General features: G+C 32.9%; 1 long non-coding RNA gene across 1 annotated transcript in view; it reads right to left on the bottom strand.

Moving 5' to 3' along the window:
- Positions 1-856: 856 nt before the first annotated feature.
- LOC147410618 (uncharacterized) overlaps positions 857-15,758 on the bottom strand; it is a 57,894-nt gene continuing 42,992 nt past the window's right edge. Inside the window, exons 2-3 of the long non-coding RNA XR_015177182.1 lie at positions 1,559-1,702; positions 857-1,420 (exon numbers count right to left, since the gene is read on the bottom strand). This is a non-coding gene — a long non-coding RNA (uncharacterized LOC147410618). The remainder of the gene's footprint in view (positions 1,421-1,558; positions 1,703-15,758) is intronic.

The raw sequence follows: 15,758 nt of genomic DNA, 5'->3' as shown, positions 1-15,758 counted from the left end.
AAACCCCTCATCCTAGTCCAATCCCAAAACCATCCCTCCAAAATGACCTCGAAAATCATCATCTTTATAAAAATCCACCATCAATTCCATCAATCTCGCTTAAAGACAACCATCACACTATTATCCGACCCCACGAGTCTTTAATCCAGTCCCTAAACAACCCTATCTTCTCACCCAAATAGTCCCAAAATAATCCTATCTTCTCTCCCTAAACAATTTCATTTCTTGCCTAATCCAACCCTAAATAGCCCTATCTTCTCACCTAAACAGTCCCTAAATAACCTTATCTTCTCTTCCTAAACAGTCCCTTTTCTCGCCTAATCCAGTCCCTAAATAGCCTTATCTTCTCACCCAAACAATTCCTAAATAATCTTATCTTCTCTCCCTAAACAGTCCCATTTCTCGCCTAATCCAATCCCCAAACCACCCTATCTTCTCACTCCAAACAATCCCTAAAAATCAACCCTAAGGCCCACTCGAAACAACCCCTAAACAATACCCAAATCCTCACTAAAATCACCCAAACCGTATTTAAATCCCGAAAATTATCTCACCTCTGCCGAAATCCTCACTAAAACCACCCAAACCAAATTCAAACCTCGGATATAATCTCACCAATCCCTTTACCAAAATCCTTATCGTAACAGTCCTAAACCTTCCTAAAATCCCGTAATTGTCTTGCTTGTTCCCAAGCAATCCCTTTGACCCCATGCATCCCAACCTAGTCCAATTCATAAACCATTCAAAGAGCCCAACCAATCTATTCAAAATCATTGTACCCACACCCCCATCAACCACCATTAAACCCCCCAAATCTAGCCTACCACCATCAACATCTACACACATTCACCCCATATCCACTCGCCAAATGTTAAGAATCCAAACGCCATCACCCGAAATACCATCAACAAACCTTCGACCTCCAACCATTGCAAACCCAAACCATTTTCCACCCCCCACTAAACCATGCCCTTCACACCCATCAAAACTCAAAGCTAATGAATCATGTCTCACAAAATGAAAAGAGAAAATGGGAAAGCAAGCAAGCAAAATAAAATAAAAAAAGGACCATTCGAAGACAACATCATAACAGAAAAAAAAACAAAAAGGAGAACAGAAAATTCTGATAATCCAAAATACATTCAATGGTTCTCATACAACACAAGTGATCACAACAAAAGAATAAAAAAAAGGTAAGGCACTTACCTCAATCGCACTAAGGCACCAAAACGCTCAAAATACGATCAAAGAATTTCAAATCTGAGACAAAATTAAGACAAGGGTCCTTGAAACTAAAAGGAAAAAAAAGGAAAAGATAACAGTATAGATAATGCTTAAAAGAAAATCAAGGAAAAAAAGGCAAGAAGGTTACCTCGACACCCCGGGAACGCACGAGCAATACCAAGCAGCAAATCGATCCCTGCAAGTGCAAAATCAATAAAGAACTCAAGAGAAAGGGAGAAAAGTCAAGAAAATGGAGAATAACCTCAAGAAAATGGAAGGGAAATCGAAGAAGAAGAAGAAAAGTGAAAAAAGGAAGAGGCGCGCAGGTTTTAACCATTTAAAATTCATACTGGTCCGTGTTACTAGTACGGATAAGAGGAATTTCATTCCATCCGTGTTTTATGCATGGACAAAACAAATGCTGCGCTATCCATTCTTAAAGAACAGATGAACCTGACCCAAGCTCCATCCATGCTTCCTGTACAGATCAATCAATAAAAAATAAAATAAAATCAGAAAAAAATATAAAAAATCAAAAGTCAAGAAAAATACAAAAATCAGGAAAAACAAAAAAAAATACAAAAAAGTAAAAAAATAAAAAATACGAAAATAAAAAAATCAAAAGAATTTCAAAAATCCTTTCAAGTTGCACTCAACTTCTATTTGTTAAAACACGACAAAAAATACTCGAATTTCAAAACTCATCAAATTTTCATCAAATCCAAGATCTCAAATGAGCTCCGTGCCATCGAGATCAAGGAATTAATAAGGCAAAACTTTGTCAGATCCCGTGCTTGAGTAGTCATTTTCTACAAAAGTCTTTAATTCAATCGGTAATTCGAAGTCGTGTTTTTACAAAATTTTCTAGCCAGTACAAATAGGGATTTAGTCTATTATTTGTAGTTATTTGCACGCAATTCCTACAAAGAAGGGCATCGTTAGACACCACAATTTGAACGAGTCTCCCACTCGAAAGGGCCCAAAAAAATTAGATTTTCTAAATAACTTACCAACGGGCCTAAAAACCCGATTTGTCAAACATGACATTTCAATCAATCTGAGGATTCCTAAGACCCCAAAAAGATTAATAAATTTAGAATAAGACTTGGGATACCTACCACCTTCCCTACCCTTCACTGCTCCACTTCCAAATTTGAAATTACCCTAAGCCCACTTAAAGCCCACAAACCCTCGATTATCCAAAAATCATTTCTCACATTACCTCCAAACCTAAACCTAATTCCATATTATCCAAATCCTAAAACTCACCTACCATCAAAATTCCATCTTAAAATATACCCTACCCAATCCCAGATAACCTATAAGCATCCAAAAACCCAAGCTCAATACACCAAAACCCAAACCATATCAAACCCATATCCATAATCCACAAACCATTACCCACTATCCATTATCTACATCAAATAATCACCCAAGATGATCAAGGTGAGATATATGTCATCACCCCAACTCACCTCCCTCATTCAACTACCTACCCCCATCACCTTTCTCTAATAAACCATCTATCCACATCACCTCTCTCTAAAAATCATCTCAACCTATACTTTTCCCTGACCTACCCACATCACCTCTCTCTAAAAATCATTTCAACCCATACCCTTCCCTAACCTACCCACATCATCTATAAAAAACCATCTACCCCCATCTCAACCCATACCCTTCTCTAACCTACCCTCATCATCACTTACAAATTTATCTCCACAAATTAAATCCACACTCATCTCCTCCAATCAAACATTCATTTTCTTCAATCAACTCATCTAATCACCTCACCTCCCCCTTCTTTTTTGACATATGTCATCACACCCTTAACCCTCCCAAAATCCAATTAATAATCCCTTACACAACCCATTCTCCTAACCTAAATACCTTACCTCTTCAACCTGCCTAACACTCAATCACCAAATCACTATCTTACATTCCATTCTCTTAAATCAAATACCCATCATTTCACCTCACCAAACATTCCAACCAAATGGATTGGGTAGGATCCAAATCATTTGAATAAAAATATCCATTTATATCTTACTTTAAATTCCATACCCCCACCTTCAAAACCCATGTTATTCTCTAATCTTCCATTACTTCACCCCATTATATCCCTAAATTAACCTAAACACCTATAAAAACCATTCTTCCCTTAAAAAATGGGTGATCAAATCTCATACTAAAAAATCAACACTTTACTCATCTCTTCTCTACTCCCTCACTTCATCTACTCTAAAAAAATTATATTATCATAATTCACTAAAGACTCAAGAAAGGAAACATAGAAGGAGAGGAAGGAAGGAAAAGAAGAATAAATTAAAGCTTCAAGGTGGGTCAAAAGAATACATACCCCACTCTCTCTATCTACCTTCTTCATACCCCTTTTCTACTTTCTCCCTCATTTCTTTAATTTCTTTTTAGAAAGGCAGAGGATGTGATGCTCTCCCTCCCCTATCTTCGATAGATCAGACTTAGGTTCTGTTGAAAGTATAGGGGTTGTAATCGCTTTCAAAAACAAAACTGTTTTAATCCTTAAAATCATTTTGAGGCAACTAGTATTCAGGTCCCTCTTAACTCATGAGAATGGACCCACAACCATAGCCAATATTTTTCAAAAACACATATAGTTGTAAAGGCTAAGGGTTTATAAGGATCATTCATTTTAATGAAATGATCTTATATTCGAAGCAAAAATAAATCCTTACTTTGGGTACAAGTTATCGACACGTAGTACTTTATTTTATTTTGCATTTTCATCCAAAAATGATCAAGTTGAGCTGAGGTTACCACCACTTGGTGGGGTGAAAAGGTTGCCTAACACCTTTTCTTTTCTCCAATTGAGTCACTTACCCCGACCTCAAGGTTCATCGGTACCTTATCCAAATGAGAGTCACTAAATGCCAAAAATGACAATTTTTCTAAAAATGTACATCGGGTGACCATTCACACCCTCTTACAATATGAATGGTGGCGACTCGAAAGCTTAGTAGAAGTGATCTTGAAAATCTGAGAATCACGCATCTACAATACCAATCTAATCTTGAGAACTGGAAGGTTGAAAAAGCTTTCAGACTTTTGGCGTCGTCTATGGGAAACTGTATGCCAGTCATATCTTTTTCTTCAAACCAAACCTAAGTTGATCCATTCCATTTCATCCTTACGCCATAGAATCCCTACAGAGAATCCATGAATCATACACCTCACACCCCAAGAGTTCTTTACTACATCCCTGTTGATATAACTGAACAACTAGCCTCTACTTAAGCACCAACATTTCATAGACTTCATACCCAATTTGTAGAGCTATAACATAACCTTGCTAGATAAGGAGACCAAATACTCAAACTTCAACATGAGAATGCCTTCCTTAGGGCGTATTTAGAGACTCAGACAGATGTCCAGACACATGAAAGAAATGAAGTACTATAAACACCCCATTTTGCATTCGCTGGATCCAACAATCTGTCACCCGATTGCTGTGGATTCCTAATGATGAATGCAGAATATTTTTGTGAATATGAGAACCTATGGGATGCCTTTCCTAATCCTTTTCATTTCTTTTCCAATCATCTTCAATTCCTTTCCAATCCTTAGAGTTCTTGGTGTTCAAAATAATTCCATTTTTTCTCTTCTTGGTTCACTTAACATAGCAAGTGTGCACGTATGCTCAAGAACACCATACATTTTGAGAATCTTAACAAACACACATAAGAGACATCTAATTTTAACGTGAAAAACCCCTCTAATGAGAAGAGAAAAAATCACAAGGCAAATTGACAACAAATCACTATATCAAAATAGATAGTACAAAGTTATCCAAAACCTGAACTTGAGTCTTACAAGCAATTGGAGAAAATAATTGAGGGTTACCTCATAAGTAGGACTGCCAATGGGTCTAATAATATCTGCTTACTCAACTCATCTTATCCGAGATATTTGGGTATAGGTACAAATTTTTTATTTGATTAAGAATTCGGGTAAATTTATCTGAATATTTTTAGGTCGGATATGGATATACATCTTATCCAACTGAATATCCATTTATCCAAATTTAGTATGGTAAATTCACAATAACATATATGTATAGCCTAAATTTAAGGATTTTCCATTATCTTCACAATAAGGTATGTATATCCGTCTAGGATGTACACTTGAACTTTGGGTAAAAGTCGAATATAGATATCCTTTAAAAAAGTTGATAAATAATCTGATATGGATCTCCTTAGCATAAGTGGGTAAAAAATTAGATATGAATATCCGGACATAGAGTTGGATAAGGATATGGAAATAACTTCATCAAACCCATACTCGACCCATTACCAACCCTACTCATAAAGCTTTTCATAACAATAAAGTTGCCCAATAATATATGCCACCACCACCATGCCATCTCTAGCACTACCACCACCTCAACTATCACTACCACGAGCCCCACCACGATCAATCAACACCACATGTCATGATCACCACCACCACCACAACAATAACCACTAACATGCCACCACCACAACCATAGCCACCAACACCCCCACCACGAACAATAACCACCACCATCACCACAACCACCATGACCACTATGACCACCACATGCCAACAAAAAAAAGATCTCATCGATAGTTGATCCTCCTTAGCACGACTACCTCCATCACTACATGTTTACAATAAGTACAAGTTTTGTCAACTATTAGTAATCAATAAACAATAAACCATTGTAAGAGAGGTAGTCTATAATCAGTATAACTTTCGAAGATATCAAATCTCATAGTTGTCAAGTTTAAATTACCTCTTTAACCTTCTTGATGTATTCTCTTCGGACCTCATGAATGCCTTCCTAATTATATATCTTATTCTTATCTCTATTGAACTAAAATATGTATTATAAATCATTAGAAATTCAAACAAGCGTACTGGTCATTAAAGGTTAAAATTAATAAAGTTTATCATATATTACCTTAATGAAGATTTTCTTTGTGTTTCTTTCAGGACTTTCAATTAATTCTTTCATATATCTTATTACAAAGCACCCACAACTTGTATTGTTTGTTTGTTTAGGACACTACATACACTGATAATGTATAACAATATAATCAATATATATAAGTATAAATATAACTAGTGATGATCAAATTTGAATTTTAAATAAATGTTTCAATTTTTATCATTATATTTTTCCTAATATTTAATAAGAAACATACCTTAAAATAAATATTTTCGTATGTGGCGAAACATATTCTCCTACTGGATGAAAATTATAAATCTTCTTTTTTGATATGTCTATGACAATTAAGATTCAATGCCAATTACAATTAAATTTAAAAAAATATATATGAAATAATATAAAAAAGAATTTCTTTCATTCTCATAAAAAGAATTGCATAATTTTCAAAATATCTCAACTGAAAAAGTTTCAAATAAAAAAATTGCAAAATGATTTTTAATCATTCTTATACAAAAAATTACATATATTTTTTAAAATATTTAAAAAATAAATTATTGATCATTTGTTGCGTATTGTATTATTTTAGTGGTGGTACTATCGTTATTCTTCCCACCGGAGTTAATATTAATCTTACTTTTACCTTACTTGTGGGGCAAGTAGGGGATCGAACCCATGAGAAAGGGGGAGTAGAATTAAGCTAAGAGGATAAAATTCTTCTCAACCAAATGGGATTAAAATTATTTTTTTCTTTTCATGGATTTTTGAACTTATCAAGAAAATTTAAACTTGCTGAAAAATGAACAAAAGTAAATGAAGTTTAAAGCAAGTAAACTTATGAAATTAAAGCACCATTGGAGGTGGATCTACCTAGAACATGTTAATGAGTAACTCCTAGTCTCTAGCCTTTTTATAACTCAATCGTATGGGCTTAGTGTTAGCTCCTTAGATCGAAAAATTTAGCAAATGAAATCAAATGAAGGAACATGAACAAAGTAGAATTTCTTGAACCTCCTACTACCAACTATTTATTTTAAACATACTTTATCTTGATTTAATCTAAGCATAAAGTATCTATATTAAGAATAAAAGGTGTAAGAAATCTTAAAGAGAACTCATGAGTATTTTAGATAAAAGAAAGACATGAAACTAGAAATAATACAAAAACTTGCTCTAGACTTTTCCACTCTCTAATGGAAGAGAGCTTAACCTAATGTCATCGCAAGAGAGGAAAGATAAGAGATGGAAGAACTTTTCTTCATTTCATGGAAAAACTTACAATTTCTTATATTTCTTACAAAATTATTTAGCTAAAATGAAAATAACTAGAAGATAAAAATATAAAAATATAAGAATATAAGAGAAGAGACTAAGAGCTTTAGATTAAAGGAGTCTTATATAAAAGAACCAAGAGAGAGTTTCTCTAGAGATTGAGGCTCTATTTATAGAGAAAAGGGTGTGTAGAAGAGTTTAAAAGTAGCCTCCACTTTTCTTTGCACAAAAAGATAAAAGAGGAAAACATGAGTTAAGGATTAGGGCATTCCAATGTGGGTCCAAATGCTTTTGCCTTGAGATTTTGACTCTAAAATATTGATTTTCTGCACAAGAAACACACATAATCAGAGTTATGAAATTATTTATGTATAATTAAGCCTAATTATCATCTAATAACAAGTAATATAATGTTTCGAGGCTTATCATGATTATTACCTTAATACGGAGAAATAAGGATAAAAATCAAGATAAATTTCTGGGAAATGTACGTATAATTCAATGTTTCGAGACACTTATCACACCCCCAAACTTACCTTTTCTAGTCTTAAAAAGTAAAATTGTCACTTTCGCAAGCACCTCGATTGCATTTAGCGAATACAACAAGCCCTTGAACCCTTAGGTTACACCTAGTAGACAAGTTTGATTCGTAAGGATTTGTAGAAAATATACCCATAAAATTTTAACACTTTATAGAAATATCAAAATCAAAATCAAAGTATGTAAGACGAACATAATGATATTTTACTAATCAGTCAAAGGTCATTTACATTTGAACAAAGTTTTAAGTTTTTATTCCTCATTTTAGAAAATTTCAAAGATAAGTTGAGTGCTTGTGTGATTTTCTGATTTTTTTCTTTTTAAAAGTAACATTTTTTTAGGAACAAGATTTCACCTCCTAATTATTAAGAATAGTCGGTTTTACCTAAGTTCTAACTAGAAACTAAGCATCCTATCTGGGATTGTGAGAGGTGTGGATGTTCACTTTAATACCTCTAAAGGACTTTATCTGAGATATTCCAGTTTACTGACATTTTTACCATTGATGACTTTCACCCTATTGAACTAATTGGTCTCATTGGATTCTTTTCATTTTTGTACTTTTTTAGTTCTAACCTTTTTACTTTACTTTGGTCTTTTTTACATCTTTCTACCTTTTATTTTCTCAATTTTTTCATACTTCACTATTTTCTACTGTTCTTTTTATAAAAAGTAAGTAGCATTTTTCAAGGTACCTAGTCTAATCCTATGGTTGTTGTCCAAGTCATACTAACCCTAGTTCTATTTTTCTTCTAGCCAGTCAACCAAAGGACAATGAAGTCATAGTTCACTAGATTAGGTTTCCCCTAGCACTCTAGGCAAAGAAGAGGGTCAACTCTTATTCCATAAAATCTTTTTTTTTCAAGTACTCAATCAAAAGTGAATTTTTTAAAGTAATTTTTTTATGATTTTCTTATTGAGGAACAAAAAAAAACTTATGATCAAAAGTTAGGACATGAGCTTGATATTTGAAATTCATATGTAAAAAGTACATACAAAGATTTTGAAGAAAGTATTTCAAAAGTGTTAAATATTTTTGATTTTTCTTTTAGAAAACATGAAACTAAACTAGAATGCTATGTAATGCAATTGTGAGTTAACCTAATACCCTCAAACCTAAATGAAATATTGTTCTAAAAATACACGTAGTAAGGAAATAGAGAAAATGTTAGATTACATATGAAATGGATTGGGCATTAATGTGAAAAATCTTTTTACAACTGATCTGAAAAGATTGAAAATTATAACAATTATAATTTTTGAAATAGTTTTGCATAAATAAAATCCTACCTAAGAATTAAGAAACAACTTAAAAACGTTATAATCTAAGAATGAAATCTGAACTTTCATGACTTGTACCTTCTTCTCTTCAATATAGGCCAACATCTATCTCTGGTACTCAATCAACAATTATTGACCAGTCTGCAATCATAGTAGCATTAATTGATTGATTTGGTTAAGAGTTGTCTTGAAGAGGAAAAGAATAAAAAAGGAATTAGGATTGAAATTTTTTTTGTTGAGAAAGTTTATTTTCTAACTACACTACTTATTAAAACAAAAGCACATGGATTGCTTCTCAAGCAACGTTAAGTTTAATGTCTTCAACCGGACCTATTAAAAGATTTAATTTTTAGGAATTTTCCTAACATCTAATTTGACAGACACGACAATCGACTTCCCACCCCAAATGATAGGCAAATAGATTTTAATCATTGTTGAGACATGAAAATGATCAATAGCCCTCGTTTCTCCTCAGTTATTAGTGTCATTACCTTTTTGAAATAATTTTCAACCATCTTATTTCCTAAGAGAATGAAAGTTATAAGACAGGCAGGGTCTTTACAATATTGTGAAAGGATAGGCTGGATGAGGTACGAGGTTAGATCAGTAGTGGTCAAAATTGGTGTAACTAACAAATTATAATTCATCATTAGTTCTTCCTGAACAACAATTTCTTCTGCTAGTAGATCAGTTTCCTTAGTTAAATTTGTACAATTGGTTAGCTCATTGGGAATTTGAAACATTGGTTGGCTCTTGAGGGTTATCTCATTTGAAAATTGACCATTCTCACTTTCTTCTAAGGGCACAATAAGTTGACCTAGTTGGATTTCTATCATTGTTTCGATTGAAATTGTAACCTCATTGGTTTAAATTTGAACTTCAATTGAGACGGGATTATCAATTATTGATGGACAATCATCGAAATCGTCAAAAAAGTAGAACTGGTCACTAAGGTAATTTTAAAAGAATGGTGGATTTTCTGGGATGGAGATATCATCATTTTTGAATTTATCAAAATTTTCTTCTTCTAAAGATAGTGTTAGGTGACTCAATTGAGTTCCTATGCTGGCTAAGGCTTGACCCATGTCCTGTTGTTGTTGTTGGATGAACTGTTGTTGGGGATTTACAACTCAGTCATCAAGGACTCTAATGACGAAGTTGGAGGAGAGGACAAAAATGAGTCATTGAATGTTGACTCTGGCTTTACAGCTCTATATTCGAAGAAATGTTGAGAATTATAAGATGTTGGAGAATTATGGTTGGATTCATCATTGAGGTGTCGTGCATATAAAAATCCTCATGGTTACCAAAATGACTACCCTGAGTGAACTCGTTCTAATTAGGTATGGTATCCGAGGAAAACCAATTATCTATGTGGTATGGTTGGTCGAACAAACTAGGTATAGGCATCCAATAAGAATTTTGAGAATGATGCATATTGGCTTGCGTATGAAGCAATGGCAGACTTGGACAACGCTCAGGAGAATAATCATAATTATCACATAGAATGCACGGGATGCATGATTCTCTCATAAACTCCATGATGATGCAAAATTTGCTCGAGGTTCTGTATCTATATAATATTGATTTGCACACAAGAGATGGAGGAATTCACACGTGATATTGAAAGTGCCCTCGATCCGCAGGGTATGCGGATCCGCTTTTGACCTTTGAGGTTTGGGAGTCACCACCTAGTTATTACGGTCTAGGAGCCAAATACTAACTCTAAACAGATAAAGAACTAATCTACTGAAGAAAAACTGAATCCGGGGATCACATTACGGGGTTAGAAGGTGTTAGGCACCAACACCGCCCGGTCAATGCCGATCTCTACTTATCCCAAATAAGATTACATTGCTAATAACTAAAATCTAGATAAAAAAAATAGAAATTTTACCTTCGATAGCAAAGATCTTGTTCCCTCAGATCCGACAAAAACTGCTCCTTGTACCGTACTCCTTGCTTCGTTCTGTCTCCGGATCTGATTTCTGATCTCCGAGGCAAAGTATTTCTTTTTCTAGATCTGGATTCTTCGAATTTGTTATGGATTTTGGAGCATTTTTGAAGGACTTTTAGGTGTTTTTTAGGCTAAAATCGAAGTATGGGTGTTAGGTAAGGAGTTGGGACTCCAAAACTAGGGTTTATAGGAGACTAGGGGGTTTTTTGACCTACTTCTCTTAGGATTTATGATTTGATACGAAAATAGGGTGTGAGGACCTCTATTTATAGATTTTTTTAAGAGTTGATTTAGATAGAATTAGTGTTTGATTATGATTCTTTTAGTTAGAGTTGTGTTTTAGTTAGAATTGTTTTAGGTAGAATTGTATTTTAATTAAAATTATTTTAGGTAGAATTGTATTTTAGTTAGAACTCTATTAAATAGAGTTATTATTTAATTAAAACTCTATTAGTATTTTGACTTTTGATCTTATTTGATTGACTTTAATACTTTTACTTTAGTCTTAATTGATAGACTTTAAGATTTTGACTTTAATCTTAATTAATTGATTTTAATTTTGACTTTAGTCTTACTTGATTTACTTTAATACCTTGACTTTAGTCTTGCTTGGTTGACTTTAATTTTTTGGAGAACCCCCCTCTATTATATCTTTACTTCTTTGGACCCCCAAATAGAGGGGTCCTTAAAAAAATATCTTGCGAACTCTCAACAATTTTGCCTGAGAGCCTGATTGATCAATTTTTTTAATTTAAAATTTTAAATTAATTTCATTAATGTTTCACTTTAATTATTTAATATTTTATTTATTAATTTCAAAAATTTTAATTATAAAAATTATGAAATTACCGTTTTGCCCCCGGAGAGGACTTTTCGCGTTTTAATTCGGTTTTTGATGTTCTAGGATGTTTTGGAATTGATTTTTTGTAAGGAATTCAATGGAAATATTGGTTTGTATCATTTATGAAATTTTTGTTGTGTGAAATGATTGTGAACTTTATGAGAGGCATTTTCGTAATTTTGTCAAATTCTGTGAAAATTGACGAAATGATTTATTTAGTTTTGATTTATTGTTTTATGTGTTCGAAAGGATTTTCCTTAGCGTAATGTAGGCTCTAGGGTTGTTTTGATGTTAGGGGTATTTTGATAATTTGATCAATTTATTAGTGATTTTTTTCGTGAAGCTTCTTTTTGTTTGAAAAATGATGATTTCTATGTTTCTGGAGTCGTATTTTCCTAGCGTAACGTGATTTATACAATTTTATCAATTCGAGATACCTCATCCGCATTTCTAAAACATTTCTGGTAACAAAATAAAGCAATGGAATAAACATCCATCATTGGGAATCATTGCGATCGGGTTGACGAGTTGATTAATCAGGCGGATGCAAAAATGGGGTGCCTACAGATATTGGGTTCTTATAACTAGACAGCTTCTAATTATTTCAAAGTGGTAATCTTAGCCTTCAATCCAAATCTCTGAAATTGCAAATAACCAATTTAATCCCCAGTTGAGAGGTGGCGTATGATGCTTAACAAAGGTACTCTTAAATCACCTCTCGTCTAGAATAGACGTCGTTTATCCCCCTAGTACAAGAGGTACAGCAGTGTAGGATTGCGCTTAAGCATTGTTTTCGACCAAGAAGTGCAATTGTTGCAACTTAGATTAGCTTTACCCATTGAGCTCGATGGGACCTAAAGTCAAGTCTAACCAATTTTAGTTAATTTGATTGGATGACCAGTGAGTTGATTATCCTAATTAGAACAAGGAATTGGTAATGACTTCCAATCCTTATCTTATCATGTCATTCATAGGAGAGAGGTGCTCTTTACTACTTAATTAACTATTTCAAGTGTTTGTAAATTAGAAAAATAACACACAAAGGCAAGAAGTAACCCACTAGCATAGAGAGGCGTGAGGCGTGGGTGTTTTGAGATTACCTCCCATGTTAGATGAGATGAAGATGGTTTGAGTCGACTTAGACCACCAATTTCAATTTTGGTTTGCGAACCTAAGGAGCCGTAACGGTATTATCAACCCGTCGTCCTTCCTTAGTCTATTACAATCCAAGCCTTCTTGGATAATTAAAAAAAATACAAGGAATTCTATACAAGAGTTTCTAAAACAGAAAAATAAACCTAACTAAAGATTAAAAGAAATTGAATGAAAAGAAAAGAAAAAATATACACCTACAAGGAGCAGAATATAAACGTTAGCAGAAATGATAGTAAACGGACTCAAAAAGAGATTCTAACTTATCAAAATCTTGCTAACTTTGTCACATTTGATAAAAAATTTGTTCTAGCCCAAATCAATATAGTATAATAATTAATCGGAGATCGGAGCAGAAAGTTACAGTCAGTTTAAGTTCTGCTGTCTGAGGTAAAAAAAAAAATAGGAATGACTTTTTTTTTTGCTTTTTCTTTCTTCTCTCTTGAACCCTCAAGAACACTTGAATTTACAACAAGAAACCAAAGGAAAAAAAAATATGAAATAAATGAATTTTAAATCAAAACTTACCACTACGTTTACTCTTCCCCGGCAGTGATGCCAAAATTCTGGTGGTACTATCGTTACTCTTCCCACTAGAATTAATATTAATCTTACTTTTACCTTACTTGTGGGGCAAGTAGGGGATCGAACCCATGAGAAAGAGGGAGTAGAATTAAGCTAAGAAGATAAAATTCATCTCAACCAAATGGGATTAAACTATTTTTTTCTTTTCATGAATTTTTGAACTTATCAAGAAAATTTAAAGTTGCTGAAAAATGAACCAAAGTAAATGAAGTTAAAAGCAAGTAAACTTATAAAATTAAGCACCATTGGAGGTGGATCTACCTAGAACATGTTAATGAGCAACTCCTAGTCTCTAGTCTTTTTATAACTCAATCATATGGGCTTCGTGTTAGCTCCTTAGATCGAAAATTTTAGCAAATGAAATCAAATGAATGAACATAAACAAAGTAGAATTCCTTAAACCTCTTACTACCAAATATCTATTTTAAGCATACTTTATCTTGATTTAATCTAAACATAAAATATCTATATTAAGAATAAAAGGTGCAATAAATCTTAAAGAGAACTCATGAGTATTTTAGATAAAAGAAAGGCATGAAACTAGAAATAACACAAGAACTTACTCTAGGCTTTTTCACTCTCCAATGGAAGGGAGCTTAGCCTAATGTCATCGTAAAAGAGGAAATATAAGAGATGGAATAACTTTTTTCATTTTATGGAGAAACTTATAAATTCTTCTTCTTCTACTTCTTACAAGATATTTAGCCAAAAAGAAAATAACTAGAAGATAAAAATACAAAAATACAAGAAAAGAGGCTAAGGGCCTTAGATAAAATGAGTCTTGGATAAAAGAGCCAAGAGAGAGTTTCTCTAGAGATTGAGGTTCTATTTATAGAGAAAAAGATGTGTAGAAGAATCTAAAAGTATCCTCCACTTTTCTTTGCACAAAAAGACAAAAAAGGATAACATAAGTTAAGGATTAGGACAATCCAAAGTAGACCTAAATGCTTTTGCGTTGAGATTTTGACTCTAAAATGCTGATTTTCTACACAAAAAATACACGTAATCAAAGTTATGAAATTATTTATGTATAATTAAGCCTAATTATCATCTAATAAAATGCAACATAATGTTTCGAGGCTTATCATGATTATTACCTTAATACGGAGAAATATGGACAAAAATCAAGATAAATGTCTGGGAAACGTGCGTATAATTTAGTGTTTCAAGACACTCATCATCTAGCTTGTTCAATATCTTTCGAATGTTTGAAATATTAATTAAGTTGTTTTGTGCAAAATGAAATTTTAAAAAAATGTTTCAAAATGATTGTTGATGTTTGTGAAATTTAGGATATCTGTTTCCAAATGATTCGTGCACCCCAAATATTCCAACATAGTTAAATGCATATGCAATGCATAAGATGCTGATACCCGCAATGCACAGGGTATTCCAATAATTGAGTAGTTGCTTCGGAGGTGCCTCAAAATAAAAAATGTTTAATGATTGTTTCAAAATGAAAATGTTCAATGATCAATGTTTCAAGCACTTAAAATGCTTTAACACGATTGGATGCATATGTAATATATAAAATGTTGGTACCCGCAATGTATAAGATATTCTTGTGGTTTGCCAACTTTTCTAGTGATGCTCAAAATATTTGTTGAATATTTAAAAAACTAATTATTTGTTGAATTTCCAAAATGATTTTACAAAACATGCCAATTTTCCTATGACATTTATAGAAAAAAATGAAAATAATTTCACAAAAAAATATTATGTTGAGAAAATATTTTATTCTTGTTTTTTATTAATTTTTCAAAAAAAAAATGAAATTTGATTTGTTTTGTTCTCTACTGTTATTTCAAAATGAAAAATATTTTTTTCTTTTAAATAACCACCCATATTTTCTTTTAATGAGTAAATATACCAATTTTGTTGCCTCAATTATCTTCTTTCTTCACCAATTTTGAATTTGAGATATTGATGCCATTGGGGGCTGTATGATATTTCTATTTTCT

Source organism: Akebia trifoliata, chromosome 1, assembly GCF_017979445.1.
Source record: "Akebia trifoliata isolate Shusen 1 chromosome 1, ASM1797944v1, whole genome shotgun sequence".
NCBI classification, from domain to species: domain Eukaryota; kingdom Viridiplantae; phylum Streptophyta; class Magnoliopsida; order Ranunculales; family Lardizabalaceae; genus Akebia; species Akebia trifoliata.
Note: the sequence above shows the minus strand (reverse complement) of the source record. Positions and strands in the feature narration are given on the sequence as shown.